This window comes from Mixophyes fleayi, chromosome 1, assembly GCF_038048845.1.
Source record: "Mixophyes fleayi isolate aMixFle1 chromosome 1, aMixFle1.hap1, whole genome shotgun sequence".
NCBI classification, from domain to species: Eukaryota; Metazoa; Chordata; class Amphibia; order Anura; family Limnodynastidae; genus Mixophyes; species Mixophyes fleayi.
This window is the reverse complement of record NC_134402.1, coordinates 445,602,425-445,618,921: the sequence shown is the minus strand read 5'-3', so window position 1 is coordinate 445,618,921 and position 16,497 is coordinate 445,602,425. Positions and strand designations below refer to the sequence as shown.

At 40.8% G+C, this 16,497-nt stretch overlaps 1 protein-coding gene across 6 annotated transcripts in view; it reads right to left on the bottom strand.

Moving 5' to 3' along the window:
• Positions 1-16,497, bottom strand: part of ZBTB7C (zinc finger and BTB domain containing 7C) — a 179,722-nt gene that overhangs the window by 28,045 nt on the left and 135,180 nt on the right. Inside the window, exon 1 of one of the 6 annotated variants that reach the window (XM_075185914.1) lies at positions 11,116-11,410. The exons of 4 other annotated variants lie outside the window; for them this stretch is intronic. The gene's annotated coding sequence lies outside the window, so the exon portion shown is untranslated. Of the gene's footprint in view, positions 1-498; positions 1,564-11,115; positions 11,411-16,497 lie in introns of those variants that run through there. One more of the 6 variants, XM_075185940.1, reaches the window with a different exon arrangement.

Below are 16,497 nucleotides of genomic sequence, written 5' to 3'. Positions count from 1 at the left end.
AACCGGTTTGTTGAACTGGTTCTAATGTTAGAAAGTTTGCAATAAATTCTTGAACTTTAAATAAAATTTTTTTGAACTTTTCAAACAATGTGACTTAAGTTTGAGCAATCCCAACAGCTTGGACCATAATCGAGTTTCATCAAACCTAAATAGTTCTATTTAAAAACAAGCAAAAACGAACAAATGGATATTAGGTTCAGGGATCTCCATATTCGTTAGGAATGAGAGGGAGAAAGCTTTATCGATTTGGACCAACTGTTACATTGGACATTCACTTGCACTGTGCGTTGCTTATATGCTTAATGTCATGTATGCATTTCCTTGCAGGCTTATATACTTGAAAGAACTGGAATTGTGTGCTAAGTTATGTTTTAATTATATTGTTTGACAAACTTAAATAAAAATATTTGATTAAAAAAAGCAAGCAAAAACAAACAAACTTTAAAATGTAACCATGTAAACTGAAGCGGAGAACATCTTACAGTTTATTTTAATTACTTTTTAGGGGTTTTAGCTGCAAATCTGCACTTTGAACTCAAACTTCGAACTGCAAACTCATCCGCAGCAATCGAAGGGGGTCAAAAAAAAATAGTTGGAGACTTTGTGATTTTCAAACTGGTTCAAATAATTTGAAGATCTCTTCTCATACGAAGGGATGTATTTATCAAATAATACATTCTAAGGGCTGGAGTTACTAAAACTTTTTAAGAGGAAAAGTTGAGGTGTTGCCCATAGCAACCAATCAGATTCTAGCTCTCATTAATCTAGTACATTGTAGAATCTGATAGCTAGAATCTGAATGGTTGCTATGGGCAACACCTCCACTTTTCCTTTAAAGTTTTACATTCACGTATGAAGAATTTTCTGCTTACTGTAACAAAAATCTACCCCAGGGCTCTTTATTTAAAGTGTCCTATTTATGTGATTGAATGCTTTGAATGTATTCATTACATTGGCACTTGTGCACATATAAATGCTCGTGCCTACATATATTACACCTGTTTGGTAGCCTTTCTATATAAGTATAGGACTACATCCAATTATGGAAACCCCCTGTACAGTCAGGGAGCAGAGGTTCTGTGCTGACCCACTTACGTCATCTCTCCACTCCTTAAAAATCACTTAAAAATTTTGTCCCACAAAACAATGTCATTTATCCAAATGGTCACAATACTTTAGCATTAACATGCTCAGCCCTCATTTATCTAATAGCAAATAAAATAAGTTCTTGATATAATGAAATGGCCATGGGAGTCGAATTACTATTTAACAACTATTTTTATAGAGTGAAATGAAAATGATAATCAATGGCCCTTCACGTATCAGATTCTCCCATTGTTACATAGTTACAGGTAACCTACATACAGGGATTCAGGGCAGACAAGCACAGGAGAGACACAGCCGAATGGAAGATAGATATCGATTGCACGAAACAGTCCAGCGCTTAAACAGCGATACCTACGGTGCCATTGTCAGTAAGTTGTTACACTTTAATTACTGCTTTTGGCAAAGAAAGGGATCCAATATCCCAATCTGCCAGTTGTCTTATGCAATAAGATTCACTTGTTACAATAAAACAATGACAGAATTCTGATTCCATTAGTCTGCTAAGGAAGAATCACAAAAAAAACAATGAAGGATTGAGTTTAATATCCATTCGTATTGTTTTATTTTTTGATTCAATTATGTGTTACACAATTAATAGGATACTGGACAAATATTTTTTAAAAAAATTCTGCTGCCCTGCAGCCCTTAAGCTGGGTACACACTGTGCAATCTTACTTTAGATGCAATTTTTGTAATGATTTGACCAACGCCTGAAAGTCCCGATGATCACACAGATCCATGTGTACACACCTACACGATTTACCTTCAGATCTGTGATCTTCATCTATCATAACCATCTGCTGAAAAGATTGTGACTCTGTAAACTCTACAGATATCTGCCTACAGTGCTGGTGGTGAGTGCGTACACACTGCCACATTTGCCCGACATCGTTCCATCGTTGATCGTGATTTTTTAGGAGGTTTAGGAAACCAAAACAACAGATGTAATGTGCTTTGGTAGGATAAGACATGATCCAATATAAAATACTTTTACTAACCTACAAGGTCATTAACAGAGCTGCACCAACATACATCTCCTCTCTTGTCTCAAAATATCTCCCAACTCGGCAACTCTGTTCTGTACAAGATCTGCGTCTCTCATCCACCCTCATTACATCCTCCCATTCCCGGTTACAGGATTTTTTTTCGGGCGGCACCCAACTATGGAATTCTCTCCCCCGTACAATAAGACTCTCCTCTGGTCTACAAACTTTCAAGCGTTCTCTGAAAACCCACCTCTTCAGACAAGCTTATAATATTCCTCAACCACCCTATTACCTCACTAAATTACCCTTTTACCACATGTTACACAATTTCACACAAGACAACTACCCCCTGACCAACATTGATGTGTGACAGGATCATTTAGCTTATGAGTCACTTTTACCTTTGCAGTCTGGCTGGGCCAAAATGCAAAATGTTGACTCATGTGTCAAACTCCTATTGTCCCATAGATTGTAAGCTTGCGAGCAGGGCCTTCTCACCTCTTTGTCTGTTTCACCCACTTTGTTTATTAGTTTACTGTGTTTGTCCCCAATTGTAAAGCGCTACGGAATATGTTGGCGCTATATATATATATATATATATATATATATATATATATAAATGATGATGATGATTGTGGGAGTGTACCCACTGATGCGATATCTGTCCAACGTTTGTTTATCATGTGATTTGCACTATAATTGCATTAGTGTGTACCCAGCTTTAGGATTGCTTCTCCAAACGAAGCATCATTGTTGCAACAAGGTAACAAAATCAGTCATGTAGGTGACTAGTTTATGAGACAGAGGTGGACTTAGCAAGCTGTGGGCCCCCCGGTGCAGGGAGATGGGAATAGGGGCCCCCGACCCTCTGTATCTGCCATGCAGCGGGCACCATGACCTCCATGGGCCCCGATCCACGGCACGAGCCATACCAAAGGTAGTTCTGCCACTGATATGAGGTGCAAACTCAGACAAACTGATGCAGTAGATGTCAGCTGGACTCTCCAGCTCACATGTAGATAGGTTAGCAACTACTTTAAAGTTTTACATTCATGTATGAAGACTTTTCTGCTTAATGTAGCAAAAAAAGGCAAAATATAATTAAGTGATGCATACAAAAAAACTAAAAAAAACCCTCTGGTCTTCAAGTGTTCTAAACCAGGGCGGTCCTGGGAAGAACGAAACTCATGTGATCCCTAAGTAAGTGCTACAAGGACTTGTCTCTATGATCATTGGCCCTTAGAACAGTGAAGGGCAATTGGGGGCCCTGGGGCTACACCCGGCCCTCCGAGCCTTCACCTGCGGCCCCCAGCTCCTTCCCGCTTTATGGTCTGATGTGCTTTGTTATAGCTTGTAACACTTGTTTATAATGCTGCTGATGTTATTACAGATGTCTTTTTCTTTGATTAAATGTGTTGTTTTACCTTATGACTGAGATTAAGGAAAATGTGGGGCCCTTAAGGCTTAAAAAGGGCCCCCGAAGTGCATCAGGTTTCCTATCCCTGGCTTAGATTGCCCTGGTCTTTGGTTTTGTATAGGAAGAAGACATTCACAGATCAATATTTAATTGAGAAGCAGAACAGTATCCTGATTATTTTCAGTATATACAGAAAACATTTATTGACGAGGTGCTGGGCCCGCAGCCATTGTCCTGGTTAACCTTGATATATTATAGATCAATACAGCAATATCAACATCTCCATCTCTTCTCAAACCCTAGAACCGCTAAAAAGTTATTGTTTGCTTAATCTGTTTCAGACTCTGGGGAGACGTTCACTTGTCTCCCAGACACAATCACTCAGCTGATCGCACTCCCACGGTAAAACATCAAATTAAAGACATAAACGTATTTATATATCCAATCAGCAAATATTATGGTTGTTGTGATAGACTGTATATATTTATATATATATATATACAGGCAGTGGGGGGGATTTGATATACCTGGGTTAATGAGGGATGCCAAGCATACTGAAAGCAACGGCTTCCATACAAGTGTGGCTCATGTATTAGATAACATCCCAGCGTGGTCAGGGTCACGTATAAAGACGCTGGACTGCCCTGGTTGCCTATAATTTTGGATACCATGGCTGCAAGAGGAGACCTCTGTGACTGTGAAAAATGATCGTTTTGGTGTATTTGGCAGAAGCATCGGTGACCACGATGGGTCAACGCGCTAATTCTTCACAAGCAACAGTGTCTATGGTCAGCAGGGAACCGATGCATCATCTTTCACACTGTTCTTAACAAATGGGTAAAGGGTAAATGTATCAAACCTTCTACAAGCAACCAATCAGATTCTAGCTATAATTTATCTAGTGCATTCTAGAAAACGATAGCTAGAATGTGATTGGCTGCTATGGGCAACGCCTCCACTTTTCCTGAAAGGTTTGATACATTTACCGCTAAGTGTTCATCTTCACCTATGTGTGCACCATTACTCTCCTGATGGTGATAATGCCCCCATCTTAGGTCACCCATTGGTATGATGAGCATGACACTGATGTTATCTATATGTCATCATTGTCTGTTACCATATCTGAACCTACAGTGCATACTGTATGAGATCTAACGCCCTGTTTACAAGCAAAGTATCACGTTTCTTATGCGCTCCTATAGGTAAGGGATAGGGTGGGGAATGCAGCCTAGATCCCGTGGGAAATACCTAATAAATTTCCCAAAGGTCAAAATTGGATAGAAGTGGAAATGGGATAAGGCGCAGATAGGACGGGTTAGAATAACGGGTACCTCAATACCAATCAAATGCTTGAAAATGCTGTGATGTCAAGCTCATTTATATAATATGTGAGCATATAACCTGAAACATGCAAGCATAGAGTGTGTAATAAACGATGGTATATCCACAATAACAGTGTAATAGGTCTTAATGTTTAAGTACTGTAAATAACGTACTTCAATCCTCTCTATATCAAACAGTCACTGAGGTACTAATTTTCAGCTAAAACACACAACTGAGTTAAACAAATGCGATATAAAAACGATATAAAAATAATGTTTAAAATATGCATAAAGTCAATAAGATGGTAATAGTCACAATCTCAGCGTTGGGAATCCCAATGTTCCAGTACTATAATCATTTCAATATGATTCATAGTGTTTCAAAACCACCTTCAAAAATGTCTTCTTTAATATTCAAAACTTCCTCTCCAATGATTCATATATGCTGGCGATAAGAAGACAAAAACGATTCTCCAATGGTGTAATAATCCAATAACAATGTTTAATGCCATACAGATATAAAATCCACTTACATTTTGCAAGGGAAAACAGGTCTCATAAAGGTTTCTTTAGACACGCAGTCAGAATTATTTCTCGCTACTCCGTTCCGTGGTCAGATTCTTACTGACTTCCGGGTTGTGTTGTCACAGTAACCAAACTCGAGCTCCCATTGGATCCCTACGCGTTTCGTCATAGAGACTTCGTCAGGGGTGATCCAATGAGGGCCGAGCCACAAAATATATAGAGTCTCAAGATGGAATTGTTAACACTTACAATCCCGCTGGATCGTTAGTTATGTGATTTTGATTAGGGGTGTGGCATGAGTCCCTAGGAGTAAATGAAACATATGTAACTTATTGCAGATTGTTGAAAGATAAACTGTCTGAAAACCAGTCTATATATAGCTAAATCTGCCTGTCTTGATCAGCGTAATCTGTATTGGGAAAGCGGAATCTAAAGGTGGATATGTACTATAGAAATCCTCTATTGAGCACTTCACTCTAGTGGAAAACTCATGATTACCAATTCCCGTGGATGTTATATATATAAAACACATAGTTAAAATATATACCTGTTAAAAAAATATATACCTGTTAAAAAACACATCTTTTAAAAACGGATTGGATAATCAAAAACCTTTTTCTTAATTCCCTTTTCTCAAGGTGATTAATAGATATATCTAATTTCTTTGTGAGCTACTAAGAATGAAATTTATTTTCAAAGGTAACAAACGTATCTGAAATCTAGATGAACAGAGTATGTATAAAATTTACAAAAAGGAAGTGAGTTCAAAGTCGGCATTAAGCCCTTGTGGGGTTAGAGTGCCTAAATTAAATATCCATTTGGCTTCTTCCTGATTCAGTAATTTGTTAAAGTCCCCACCTCTCCAGTGTCTTTGGACCAGCTTTATTCCCAAGAATTTTAATCCCGATGGATCTTGATGGTGTACTTGTTTGAAATAATTAGACAGATGGTGGGTTTCCAAACCAATGGTGATATTTCTGATATGCTCATTTAATCTTGTCTTTAATTTCCTAAAGGTTCTACCTACATACTGTAGGCCACACGGACAGCTAATGAGGTAGATAACCCCTAGAGAATTACACGATATGTGTTCATTGATGTTATAGGATTTAGACGAGGTGTTTGACGTGAACTCCACTATCCCTTTGGTTCTAACCGGTTTTGTAAGGTTGCAGGCCTTACAATTAAGGCAATGATAAAATCCTTTGTTTTGTTTTGTATTCTTCAACCAATTTGATGTATTGTTGATTGTCTTGGCTAAATGGCTGGATACCATTTTGTACTTTAAATTAGGTGCTCTTCTGAACGTAACGACAGGATTCGTTGGAAGAAATTTGGATAGGGTCTCATCTTTTTTTAAAAGGTGCCAGTGCTTATTTATAATTTGTTTACAGCCTTTATATCGGGTTTCTGCATTCTGTATCCACTACCGGAAGCATGTTACTAGATTATTCTGCTCTACTCCTATACCAGTGTTGGCTAACCTGTGACACTCCAGGTGTTGTGAAACTACAAGTCCCAGCATACCCTTGCAGCAATAAGCTGCTATATATATATATATATTGGCAAAGCATGCTGGGACTTGTATTTTCACAAACAGCTGGAGTGTCACAGGGGAGCCAACATTGTCCTATACCATAGACCGCAACATTATATCCATACTTGCCAACTCCCGGAGAGGGGGCGTGACTGGAGGGCGGGAGGGGGCGGGGCGATGCCAATAGCGATATTTTTTGCACCCCCCACCCCCGCTCGCGCAAAACTGTAATTTCCGCCGCGGGGGGCGGGGCCAAAATGACATGATTGGCCTCGCCCCGCCCCCTCTAGCCCTCCAAAATGGCGTGATTCACTGAGAATCCGGGATGTGGGAGAAATGCCAGCTCGCCCGGGAGCCCGGGACACTGACCCGAATTTCGGGAGTCTCCCGGACTTTCCGGGAGAGTTGGCAAGTATGATTATATCAATAGACATTCTGAAATGATTTATTAACCTATATTTGTTATCATTCATTTATAAGCATATTCCTCAGCACAGATACTAATAGGAGGCCTTCTGTGAGAGCAATCGTACATTTCACAGCAAACAAGACTAAATCTAGGGTTACATTTGCAATGAGACTGATCCAAATTGTCATTAAATCCAGATGTTACATTTCTAATACGACTGAAACCTTCAATGGGTCTTTATTAATTTCCCATCCGATCATGTACCGTATATCTTACCCACTGTGAGTCTGTAAATGTTTATAGACATCTTTAGGCCCTTTTATTTTTTCCAAATTATGTGCTCAAAATTTGTATAATTATTCTCCAGAGACCTGCGGATTATCGCCCTGTTACCCATAGACTAGTACCAGACAAGATCTGCAGAGCATCTCATCTATTCAGTCCAGAAATTGGCAGAAAACTGCATTTGTTTTGTCCCATTGTTTCTTTAATAGATGCAAATATTAAGTGATTGTCATAGCTGCAACTAACATCGCAGTATCGCTGACAGCAGAGCCGATACGTTAATAAACTTTTGTTTAATCGTCTTGAACAGTTGAGCACTGCAGGCAGAGAGCACTGACCTTAAGAGGGTTTGAATCTTGTGTGATTGTAAACAAACTATTTTGTACATTTATGTTGCAGACAGAAATATACATTGACGCTCTGTGGCAGGGGTTCGTAATAGAGATGCTCACTGACCCCCGTGAACTGGTTTTGGTTTTGAATCCGAATTAGCTTCATGTTTTAGTTTTGGTAAATCCGCCCTCGTGTGTTTTGGTTTTGGATTTTTTAGAAAAAATCCTTAAATATGCTAAAATCACATAATTTTGCTCTTTTTCTGTTCCTACATTATTATTAACCTCAACAACACTAATTTCAATTCATTTGCAGTCAATTTAGACCACCTCACAGGTCACAATAATATTTTCATACACTTTCGGACAAATACTGCGGCAACCTGGCTGGATGGTAAGCGACAGAGCAATGACACAAACACACGGCAGTTCCTAACACATCTATGAAACATTGGCACACAGCAGTGGCAGAAAAGAAAAATGGAAGATGGAATTGTCCTTGAGCCCGCCAACCCTCTCACCCACTGTTATGTTGGATCTTAAAAAGGAATCAAAAAATTGTGAGATCCGACGACATCACAATGACGTTTTGCCTCATTTTCAAATCCGAAAAAGCGCGAAGGTACCGAGCCGGTTCGGCTCAGTACTCGGATCTGCTAAGTTCGGGTGTGTTCGGTTCTCGGGAAACCGAGCCTGAGCATCTCTAGTTCTTAACCTATAGGTCAGGACAATAAACATAGGACACTAGGTCATTTAGGGTAGGTCCTCTGCTACAAACTAATAAACTCATTACTAGCAGAGCCGTTGTTCCTTCAGGGAAGGTGGGATCTTCGTCTCGGAGGAGCAGTTCTAGCGGTGACAATGACCTCACCTCGTCTCATCGTCTCTCTCTCTCTCTCTCTCTATATATATATATATATATATATATATATATATATATATATATATATTCCCAAATTTCTTGCTTGTTGTAGGTTTAGCAGTTATACCTTAGAGCCTGATTCATCCAGGTACGTAGCTGCCGATTCTGTGCGTCCCGCACGCAAAATCACTTTGCGCAGGCCCAGAACCGGAACATATGTAACTAAACACAGCAATGTTCACTGCATCCAAGTCTGCAAAGGTCTTTTACTACAGACTACAATTTCATGGAGGGAACGGGGCAGGGATGGGCGTTCGCCCATAGTCAGTGTACAGTACGGGTGCCAAACTCCAGCGCGCGCAGCCACATCCAAATCAAGTTTTGGGCATCTTAAAGTTACTTGTATTTCTGCCGTATCTCTTGCTCCAGCTACAGGGCTGGTCTAAGTCCTGATCAGTAGTGATGACAGTCTGGTATGCATGCTATAACATGTGTTTGCAATCAGGAGCAACTGTAAACATGTATTTTATGCTCAGTAGACATCAAGAGCATCCTAATAAATGTATTTCATGGGGGAAAAAAAAATATAAAAATGTTGTTGCTTTGAACTGTTTTGTCGTTGACTATGGGTACTCATTTTTTTTAACTTAACATTTCTCCTAGACAAACCCTGTTACAATGCAAGGGGTGCATATTAGTTTATTATTTTGCACATAAGGAAAATACTGGATTTTTTTTACCTAGATCGTCTTTAAATTTCGGTGTTCAAATAAGCTATCAAATATTTGTGTGCTACATGAAAAAACACCCAGTATTGTCCTTATATGCAAAATAATAAATTAATTTGCACCCCTTGCGTAGCAAAACAGTTTTGTCCAGAAAACATGAGTAAGAAAACTTTCTTTCTTAACTTTCCTTAATGAATCAGGCCCTAGATTATTAACAGGTAACATTAATTTAATAGTTATTTTTTTTCAGAGCAGACCTACACCCCTAATCATCAGTGTACGTATCTTTTGATCCACTCCTTGCTGAATTCGGGAGTACGCAGAGTGGATTTAAATGCATTTTTTACAAACGCACGTTGCGTTCAGTATGAATTCCTTCATAAATCACACCCTTAATATAAAGACAATAGTAATGTAGTTGAAAAGAACTAGATTCTAAATAAAAAAAAACTGAACAATAGATCACAGAGTAACAATATCATTTCAAAAGGGTTAAGAAGCCCTTTACTACAAGTAAGTTACAAATATAACATTGTATCTTTACATCAGTAAATTAAATGATCAGGCTGAAGAAATAAATACATCTATTATACAGTGTTTAGTCATTTATTAAACAGACAATGAATACTTAGCCTTAATTTCATAAAAAACAATTGCAATCCATTTCTAAAACTGACATAAGAAATAATCACTGTCTAGTTAAGATAACAGTGAAATCCAAACATTGTATCAAATGCATAAAACATACACTTGCAGCAGAACTTGTTTGTAATTAACCCCGATTTTGAATATATGACTTATTTGACTTATTTTATATGACAGTTATTAGTGTTTATTTCGGTGGATTTATACCAGGTCTGTCTCTGTAAATCAATATCCTGCAAACAAACCCCTTTTAATCATTCTTTTTTGGGTTTTTATTGCTACCCCCTCAGTGTCTTGACTGGAGGGCACTGCGAGAACAACAGCTCTGATATTAAATGCCAAGACGAGAAGGAGGAGGAGGCAGGCAGTGAGACAGGCAGAGACAGGAGAAACTGGAGGGCAGCAATTAACCCAACTCCTGCCAGGGTGGTGAAGTCTACCAGTATAAGACGATGTAGAGTCTTTCTGGAAACCAGGTGCATGAAAACAGATTAAAAAACCGGTAAGCCCTTCAATAAAACCTTCTCCAGCTGCTGTAGAACTACAAGGCCCAGCACACACTTCCTGGCTGGCAGGGCTTGCTGATACTTGTAGTACCCGCGCCACAGCTTGCCATTATTCACTTTATAAAAGACTCCCGCAAATGTAACCAGAGGTACATCAAGGATTTACTATTTCTGGATATAGAAATCTCACAAGTCTCCGTCACTTTTTGCACTAATGTTTTTAAGCTTAGAGTATTGCTCTGTTGATTTAGACACAATAACATATTTTACAAGTCATCTCAAGGAGCAGAAGCAGCACTAAAATTGCATTGATTTGACCCTTTTCTGAACTGTAATTTGTACTCTGTTCCTGCATGTAACTTTCTACAGCAGCCCCATTCTCGCCTGTGTCTCCTACCTCAAATCTTTGATTTTGGAGAGCAATAGACCCAATATGTAGATAAATGTACGGTACCTTAGTGCCTATGTAGTGATGAAGTTATTCCCCCCATCTGAACGGATAGTTTCAGTTTGTGAAAGCAGAGTTCAAGCCTCCGCTGTCTGAGATATGTAATCCAAGGCAGGGAACTGACGAGACACCCAGTCCCTTGGGGTTAGACTGTGCTCCAGACGAGCCTGAGATTTTGGCTCAGTCTTGTCACACCACCTACTAAAACAACCCAAGTGCATTACCTCCCACCACCCAACAACATCAGCACGTCAGATCTGAAGGTAAAGGCCAGCCCTTGTGTCTTCATTCTGTACATGGAATCCAGGCCAAGTGTGTGAATGTAAAACCTGCCCTAATAGCCACACCCGAGATAATATTCCAGAAACCACAGCCAAACCCCTGCCTTCCCTGCTAACATCACTGCTGCAAAAACAACCCCTATGCCCACTGACATTTAACCCTTTCCTGCCCACTGGGCAATCAGCAAATCAATGCTAGGAGCGGCCGTCCCGCTGTTGTGGAACTTCAAGTCCCAGGGAGGTGGAAACAACCTGCAGCTCTCTAGTTGTAGAACTACAAGGCCCAGCAGGCTGGCAACGCACTCTGGGGACTTGTAATTCCACAAAAGCTGGAAAGTCCCAGGTGACGTAAGTTAGTCCTCCGGTAATTAATAATTAAAGCAAGTAGTGAAGAGGTTGGAGAAGGTCTTAGAAAGCAGAGCTGTTCTGCAACGTGCACAATATGATTGCAGAAAGCACTGTGATAATCCGCAAGGCTGCTCTGCAAGATGTTCTGCAGCTTTTTCATTCTTGCCCATTACGCACCATATTACACAGCGTATTTTAGAGAATCATTAAATCATTCACATCAGTCCCTGCCCCATTGGAGCTTACAGTCTAAATTCCCTAACACACTCAAATAACCTTCCAGTATGTTTTTGGAGTGTGGGAGGAAACCCACACAGACACGGGGAAAACACACAAGCTCTACACACATAGGGGCCCTGGTCGGAATTGAACCCCTGACCCCAACGCTGTGAGGTCCCAACGCTAACCACCGTGCCACCCATGTTTTTTTTACATCTTGCTATTTATTATTTAAAAACAATCATTCAACATTATTTATGTCCCCTCCGAATCTGTTGGAGGTACCTGTTAAAGTAACATATTTCATAGTAATAATGAACCTTTTACAAATAAATTAGCCAGAGAGGAAGGAGACACACAACTAAAATACACTGCAATATCTTTGTATGTACCAAATCAATTATCTGTCAAAAGGACAGATACGCGGGATAGGATATGATCTATAAGTGGCTCATTGAAACAATCTCCCAGGAACAGATTACAGTGATGTGCAGTACCGCTATTGCCATGAAGGGGGAAGTTCATAAGTGTGGTGTAATATAGCAGGAGTTTGACCCCCTCATAACATCATCATGTTGGACAAATGGCCGCAGAGCTATGGGTATTAAATGATGATGCATAAAAAGTTCTTACAATATTTAATCCGGAGAACATTTATACAATAAGGTTGGCTGCTCTTCTATATCAGAGTCTCTCAGCTCACCCTGCGTAATGAATAACAGGGGTCATTATTATAACTGGTACACTGGATATAATAAAATCATGTAATATAATCAATAAGACATTTGCTTTCATTTTCTATCTATTCCAGCACGTTTTTGCCTGTGCCCCAGTTTCCATAAACTTACATTAGAGAACTTTTATGAAAACTCGTACACGGATAACTGTAGCCGTCACAGCCAATCAGGTTGTTACAGACCCTCCGACATAGGAGGCTTGATATAATTGGTTGAAATGGCGCTGTCCTATACCGAGGATGGAAAGTTCCCACAGTTCAAGATAGAGATGGAAGTATAAAGCTTCAAGTTCAAGTAGTCTGACACTGTACCCTCACCGAGAGTTGGGGAGTCTGTTCGAGTGTGACCAGTGTCTGAGTTGAAGTTCCAGCCTGTCCTGATAGTCCTGCCCTTATCGGTACCCTGAGCCAGGGGCTGACTGTAGAGTTACAGAAAGAGAGCTGTAGTTGACAGAGTTAGTGACCGGATGGGCTTACTTTGGGTTTAGTGGATCTCTTTCTCAGCGTCGGTAACCGACTGTTACTGACCACTCCTACTGGTGCCACCAGACACTCGCTGACTTGCAAATGCCAACTGTGCAATAGTTGTAGGAGAATTCAGCTGCCACCACTGGGCTCCTTTACCAGCACCTGGAATTGCTTACTTCTGCGTAGCTGGTATAGCTGCTGCAGCGCCTCTTTGCTGTGGGCTGGCTGGTACCTCCTGACCGCTTACTATGGATCAGGACTGCTGGGTATCGGGCAGAGCGTCGACACAGAGACGCTGGGTTCAACACAGGGCAGCCAGGGAACGGATTAGAGTGTAAGCTCTTATCTGTTGATCTCAGGATACAGCAGACAATAGGCCTCAGGCAGAATCTTTAAGCAGTGATGTGTAGTTGATCAAGGGGTCCTGACAAGGAGCATTACACACTAGTTGGAGGTACTAGAGATCATCCAGAAGTATAAATGGTATAATACATTGCATGGTCAAACAGAGCTCTTTATATACTGTTTCTGACACATGTTGGCAGGGGGTAAACCAGCCCCCATTCCTGTCTGGCACCACAAAGTCTGAGATATTACTTTCAATGATTAGCATCAGAATGTAATATGTTCTCTAAACTTGGTTTTAAATGCAATTTAAACTAAACAAAATTTACCCCCCCCCTCTCCTGTGCATTCAGGCTAAAAGAAGTCTTGGTCACTCACAAATTTGCATGGGATTTTCTTTTTTCCTTTCTTGCAAAAACACACTTCCTCCAACATCAGAAAGCAATACATTTCTAATAAAAAAATCAGTACATTTTCAATAATATACATCGGTGCACTGCGCCACTAATTGACAGATATACAATAAGTTATTTATAAGTGATCCAGACACACAGTTACAAGTGGGAAACTGGTGAGAACTAAGTGCAGAGACATTAAGTGCATTTAGGGGGATGCTGGGATCACTAATGCACGAAGCCTAAAACTGTTGAGTCAACCCAACGAGTAAGACTGCGAAGCCAAAGAGCCTGATATAAAATTAAAGCTGGGTAAGCTGTGTGATGCCCACATCTACTTAGGAAGGGACAACGGACCCTTAAATGGCATGAGAAGAACCTGATACTGGGAAATCAGGATAGCTGCTACAGAGAGTGAGAGCGACTATTACCAAGATATGGAGTGTCAGCTCTTGGGTATGACATGTGAGACACTATTATTATTATTATTAATTTTTATTTATAGGGCGCCACAAAGTATCCGTAGCGCCGTACAAGGACAAACAATGGCACAGTACAAGGTGAAACAGCACAGTACAAGTAACAGTAAGCACTATAACTCTGGGGGCTCAGGCACAGCACACTATCCATTATTTATTTGCAATTGCCAAAGTATGTGATGGAGGTGTTTAATAAAGAATTGGATTTTTTTCCAGAGATGGTCTGGAGTCCATTTATTATAACAACTGTGAAGTTATAATCACTGCTTAGTTCACCAGTGATGTCTGACAGCCAATCTAGGGTTCAAACTAGAACATTCATGAACGAGAGCCCCTTCTCCCCCTCTCCACCCGCTGAGCAGGGGATGAGAGAGACTGAGCTAGGAGCAAAAGTTCTGCGACTGGTACCCACACACCAAGGAGAGAGGGTCTACCATTAAAATAAAATAAAAATTCTTAAGTATTATGAGACGTGTGGCTGAGCGGAGCGTTTTGCCTGGGAACTGAAGGTCTGAGTACAGGGAATTGAATACCATTGTGGTGTTGTATGGTCTAGTCTGATCTGCTGAATAGCAGGACCTCTGTATAATGTCATTTCATTAGCACATAAGAGACAATCGGATGTCACTAACATGTTACACCAACACTGCTCATTAGAAGCCAGCGACTACGTCTACCGGGGCTGGAGGTAGGAGAACAGAGAATGTTGGACAATCGAGCCTTGATAATAGCACATAGTCAGGCAGAAAAGTCACAAAAGCTTTAGAGGCATAACTGTAAGAGTTTGCATTAATCTTCTAGGGACGCTCTGCAGATATCAAGGTATATAGTACATGTACATGGCCCTAGGTCGGGGATACACAACTCTTTGTGTAAAGGGCAGTAATGAGAGATGACTGTGTGATGGAGAGCCGCACTCTGCCACACTCTGCCCTCCTGGGTGAGCAGAGTTGCACTGATTGGCTGGTCCTGCTCCCCAAGAGCAGGACCAGCATTGAGCAACATCATGATCAGGTAGGTTCACTGCTCAGCTGACCTCTATCCTGCCAGGGTCCCCTAACCCACCCCAAAACTATCCTATATGCCCAACCTTTGCACCTTAGGTTATCAACTCAGCTTAATAAATAGACCCCTAAATCTTTGTCATGCTTCTAGTATACCCATGATTGCTATGCTTATCTCATTACTTATTCATGCCCTACATTTCTTCTGACTCTAATAAGCCAAACCCAGGACCTGATTTGCTATGGCTGAAGGGCAGATTGAGGGCGATCATTACAAATATCTAATCATGCATGTGCCTGCACATCTAAATCACTGAAACAAGCAGTTATGTGAAAGGGATATTAAAATAAGCTACAAAGAGGCACAACGTTGAAGGAACTACAGCTGTGGGGTCATGGGTTCGATTCCAACCTGGGCCCTATCTGTGGGCAGTTTGTATGTTCTCCCCGTGTTTGCGTGGAGTTTCCTCCTACAGTCCAAAAATATAATTATAGGCTAATTATCTGCTGATTAAAATGGACCCTAGTGTGTGTCTTAGGGAATTGAGACTGTAAGCTCCAATGGGGCAGGAAATTGATGTGAATGATATACATCGATCAGCCACAACATTAAACCACTGACAAGTGAAGTGAATAACTTTGATTACCTCTTTTGCAATGACACCTGTCATAGGCTGCTATATTAGGCAGCAAGTGAAAAGGAATTATTGGGTAATCGTAAGGATCTGAGTGACTTTGACAGGGTCAGAGCAGCTCCAAAACGGCAGGTCTTGTGTGCAGTGGTTAGTACCTACCAAAACTGGTCCAAGGAAGGACAACTGGTGAACAGACAACAGGGTCATGGGTGCCCAAGGCTCATTGATGCACGTGGGTATGAAAGAGGGGATGAAGGTTATCTTGTTTAGTCCAATCCCACAGAAGAGCTACTGTAGCACAAATTGCTGAAAAAGTTTTTGCTGCTACGACAGAAAAGTGTCAGAACACACAGAGCATCGCAGCTTGCTGTGTATCCGCAGACCAGTCAGAAGGCTCATGCTGACCAATGTCCACCGCCGAAAGCGCCGACCAAGTCCACCCCGTCATGGCTACGCTATTCCCTGATGGCAGTGGCCT